The following is a 5,019-nucleotide window of genomic DNA, read 5'->3' as shown; positions in this document are numbered from 1 at the left end:
CCGCGCAGCCCATGGAATAGATTTGTTTTGTGTGTATTACATAAATTGTCATGGAAACAAAGTATATTCTATTTTTGTATCAAACGGCAAAAAGCACCTCCACTTAATTCCCCTCTTGGAGGACAAGTGCTTTGAGTTATTGACTATGAGCTTTACCAGTGCGGTGTGTTAACAGTATAGATGCCGACCCCGCTGCTCCAAAATCCAGCCGCAGCGCAGATGTAGCAGAGCTGGGTTTGTCACATAGCAAAACAAATGTTGCCGCTGCAAATATCACCTGCATTTTCTCTGGTTTTACATAGGACTGCTTGTGAATCTACACAAAAGGACTTGTCTGGGTCTGATATATCCCATCTGTGCCCAGACCATTATTGTAACATTGAAAACATTTAAAGGGGGTGACTGCATTGGGTAAATGGGCAACATAATAATAGGTGCTCCCTCCTCAGATCTGGGAGGCATTCCAAAAATGGCTAGGATTGATGCAGCCATGCAGATTTATGAAGAGCTACATTGTGTACATTTTTACTGCAGTATATATGGATGCACCAGCAACTTCCTGGCTACTGGAATCATTGCATTTGAAACATAAATGTGTCCATTCCCTGATTCTTTAGCCTAACAGTATAAAACCTGGACAGTAATATCTTTCTTGGCCACTAGATGGCATATTTAGAATTCTTGCAGTTAGTGGGATCCATAAGAATGTATACAGCCAGCGCCATCTAGTGGTGTCTGCAGAAAACATGATTTTTTTACGTTTTGGAGAAATAGCTGCACACGGGGCAGACTGGGAACTGAACCACCAAGAGCTGATTGTACTCTCCTAGCTTCTACCCCCCCCCCCCCAAAAAAAAAATAAAAAATGAAAAAAAAATAAAGTATAAGCCCTTATAGGTCATTTATGACTCTAGGTGACTTTTTATTTTAAATGAATAACTATGAACATAAGTAAAGGAAAATAATGAAATAAAGTAAGGCTATGTTCACATGTTGCATTTTTGGAGGGGTTTTTTTTCTGCAGGAAACCTTATTTTCAAAAAAGGTGCTTACAAAAAACAGGTTTTACTGCATTTTTTGCTACACTTTTTGGTGCATTTTTGCTTAATTTTTGCTACAGTTGCATTGTGTTTTTGCTTAATTTTTGCTGCACTCTTTGGTGTGTTTTTGCAGCATTTTTTGCGTTTTTGCTCCATTTTATTCTGCATTTTAAATGTATTTTTGCTTCATTTTTGCAGCATTTTTTGGTGCATTTTGCTTCATTTTTGCTTCATTTTTAAATGCAATTTTGCTGCATTTTTCGTGCGCTTTTGCCTAATTTATGCTGCACCTTTAGTGCATTTTTCCTGCATTTTTTGGTGTGCATTTTCTTAATTTTTTCTGCATTTTTGTAATGCATTTTTGCAGCACTTTTTGGTGTGTTTTTGCTTAATTTTTGCTGCATTTTTAGTGCTTTTTTGCTTTATTTTTTGCTGCAATTTTTATTGCATTTTGTGGTAAATATTTGCTTATTTTTTTTTCTGCATTTTTTTTTTTTTGTGCCATTTGTCTACAGTACCAAAGTTAGTTTGTCACTACAAATTTAGCAAAAATGTTGCAAAGGTACCGAAAGAATTATTAGATTTAAAAAATGCTGCGATTTTCCATTTCTGGCAGGAAAAAAAAGTGTGTGCATGAGATTACTGAAGTCTCATAGCTTTTGCTGGTGCTGCAAAAAAACCCCAGCTTTTAGTTTGGATTAAAAAAAATATGAAAACAAATGCTGTAAAAACGCAATGTATGAACATAGCCTGAAAGTGAAAACTGAAACCCGTTACCAATGCTAAGCCTAACCATAATCCCCTCATATATCAGAGATCATATATATTTAAAAATGGGGGAAAAAAACAAAACACTAAAACAGAAAAGAGGACACATTCTAATACTTTGCAGAGGTTAAATAAAAAGCATATTTTTTACTTTTTTGCATGCAATACACAAATAAAGACAAAAAGAAAGAAAAATATTTAAGAAACAGCTCAATGTGTCATAAAAATAGTGCAAAAATAAACAAATAGACTTTGAGCCATTTTTCCACCTTTTTGAGTAAAATTGGTAACCACAAAAATAGTGTATGGTCATTTAGAACCAAAATAGTCAGGTCCTTAAAGGGTTAATAAATTGCGCAATAACTACCGATTTTGTAAATGACACATTCTGCTCTGCTACATCTCTATATAATATAATTTCTTTAGCTCTAGACATTCATTTATCCGCAGTCTGCTCGGTTTAGGATTTCTAAATTTTGTACAAATGGTAACAAATTCCGCCTCCTCCGGGACTTGTTGCGGTTTTGTGAGCCCCGGGTCTCCTAATAGATCAATATAAGCCCCTTACACGGAGCCGCCCGGGACACTTTATAAGTCCTGAGTGACTCCTGGTGAGTGGAGCCGTCATTACTTGGGCAGTAAAAGCTCAGGTAGAAGATTAATGGATGCGGTCACTGAGCGCTGGTGATTTTTGGGTACAGATTGGGTTGTATTGAAATTGCTAAGTGGATTTAAAGGGTTAAAGTCCTTTTTTTTTTTTTTTTTTTTTTTTTAAGAGCAAGTGGCATCTTATTTTACATAAGGGGTCTATCTCATGGTGTATGTCCATCTCTGTATGGGAAAAATCTGCTAACCAGACTGCGGAATATGTTGGCGCTATAGAAATTATTTTTTTAATAATAATAATATTATTATTATTATTATTTTTAACCTATTCCTTATAGTTTGCTCTACCTGATGAAGAGCATCCTAATTAATTAATGAGAGACCAGGGCTATACACAGTGGGTGGAATAAGTATTGAACACGTCACCAATTTTCTAAGTAAATACAGTATATTTATAAATGAATTTCTCACCAGATGTCAGTAACAAACCATCCAATCCACTAAGGCAAAGAAATAAAACCATAGATGTACATAAATTATGTGTAATAATGAGAAATAACACAGGGGAAAAGTATTAAACATGTTACTGATATTTATTTAATACTTTTATATAAAAGCCTTTGTTGGTGAAACCTCCTTTATGGAGACACTAGTCACCTGCATTGCTCATGTGGGATTTTGGCCCATTCTTCCACACAAACACTCCTCTCATCCTACAGGTCCTGGCTCCTTCTATGACCTCTGAGCTTTGGTTCCTTCCAGACATTTTCTATTGGATTCAGGTCTGGTGATCGGCTCGGTCATTCTAACAGATTTATTTTTGTTCCTTGGCTGTGTGTTTGGGATCATTGCTGAAATGTTTGCCCTCGTTTCATCTTCATCATCCTGGTAGATGCAGCAGATTTTTTTTCGAATGTCTTTGAACATTTGTCCATTCATCCTTCCTTCAATTATATGATGATTGCCAGCACCATCCGCTGAAAAACAGCCCCATACCATGATGTTCCCACCTCCACACTTCACTGTTGGTGTTTTGGGGGTGATTTGCCTTTTGGCCTCCAAACATGGTGTGTATTATGGCCTCCAAAGAGCTCACTTTTGGTCTCATCTGACCAGACTATATTCTCCAGTATTTCACAGACTTGTCCAAATGTTGTGGAGAAAACTTTAAACGCTCTTCAACCTCCTTTTTCTTCAGCAGTGGAGTCCTGTGTGGTGAGCGTGCATGCAGGAGCATGCATACAGGCCATAGAGGGGGAATGCATTGCTTATTATTTTCTTTGGTACAACTGTACCTGCTGATTCCAGGTCTTTCTGTAGCCTCCACATGTGGTTTTTGGCTCTTAGACAACTCTTCTGATAATTGTTTTCACTCCTCTGTCTGAAATCTTGCAGGGAGATCTTGGTCATGGCCCTTTTTATAGTGGAATTATGTTCTTTCACCTTATAAATTATAGCCCCAACAGAGCTCACTGGCATTTCAGTAGTTGCGAAATTCTTCTGTAACCTATACCATCAGTATGTTTTGTTTTGTGAAGGTCTTGAGACAGCTCACTGGTTTTACCCATCATGAGATGTTTCTTGTGTGGCACCTTGATAATTAGACCCCCAATAGCACCTTTAAAAATATATTTAATTAGAAAATAGGTGATATGTTTAATACTTATTTCAGCCACTGTATGTGTGTATATAATGTAATATTTGAGACAAGCAAAGTGATCCTCAGGAGGCCACATCCATAGTCCATGGCTGCCGCAGCAGAGCACTTTTGTATGCGCTCCTAGCTGCCCCCGTCACCCTTCTATAGGTCCAGCCTGGCATCATTCCCAGGATCCTGCAAAGCTGCTCCCCTTTATTATATATGATGTGTTTGATGTCCGCTTGGGAAGCGCCCCCTGTTGCATTCTGTGTAATGCCCCATTGATGTCTTCCACTTATGTGCAAAGATGGAGAAGTGTATAAAAGATTGATCATGGCTGACAGTCGCACTCTGCACCTGCTCCTGTTGGCGATTATGGTCTGCAGAGTTACATGGGGGCAACAGAGGGGTCACTGAGAGTATTTGTAGTGGGGGCGCCGGAGCTGTCAGGGTCAGGCCCCAGGGGTGGGTAGTGGTCCCGCAGGATTCATCTGTTGCATAGACCTAATGGGATGTTTGAGTTGTTGCAACAGCAGCTCCTGGATGTAGCAGAGCTGAAGCTGGGATAACTGACCGTAATAGCCGTGTGTTATCTGTGATTTACATAGGACTGCAGGCTAAATGTGCAACATTATCTGAGCAATAACCAGATGAAAATACAAACAATATCACATGAAAAATGTATTTAATTTCTTGTACTTTTGAATTTCTTTTTGCAACTAAATATAATATAATCTGAAATGTGTCTGGACTCTTGCACACGGGACCACCAGGGAAGGGACACTTAAAGAACTCTGAAACTATGATGTGTTCCTATCACATGTACACTGGCCCACCAGGGCCAATATTTACTGAACATTTGCCTATTGAGACACATTGAATAGAGAATAATCCTGGATGGGTCTCAATGACATTAATAGATAACTGAAATCTGGAACTCTAGGGAATAGCTGCTGTGGTTCTACA

Source organism: Anomaloglossus baeobatrachus, chromosome 10 (genome assembly GCF_048569485.1).
Source record: "Anomaloglossus baeobatrachus isolate aAnoBae1 chromosome 10, aAnoBae1.hap1, whole genome shotgun sequence".
NCBI classification, from domain to species: Eukaryota; Metazoa; Chordata; class Amphibia; order Anura; family Aromobatidae; genus Anomaloglossus; species Anomaloglossus baeobatrachus.
The sequence above is the reverse complement of the archived record's forward strand: the minus strand, read 5'-3'. Positions refer to the sequence as shown.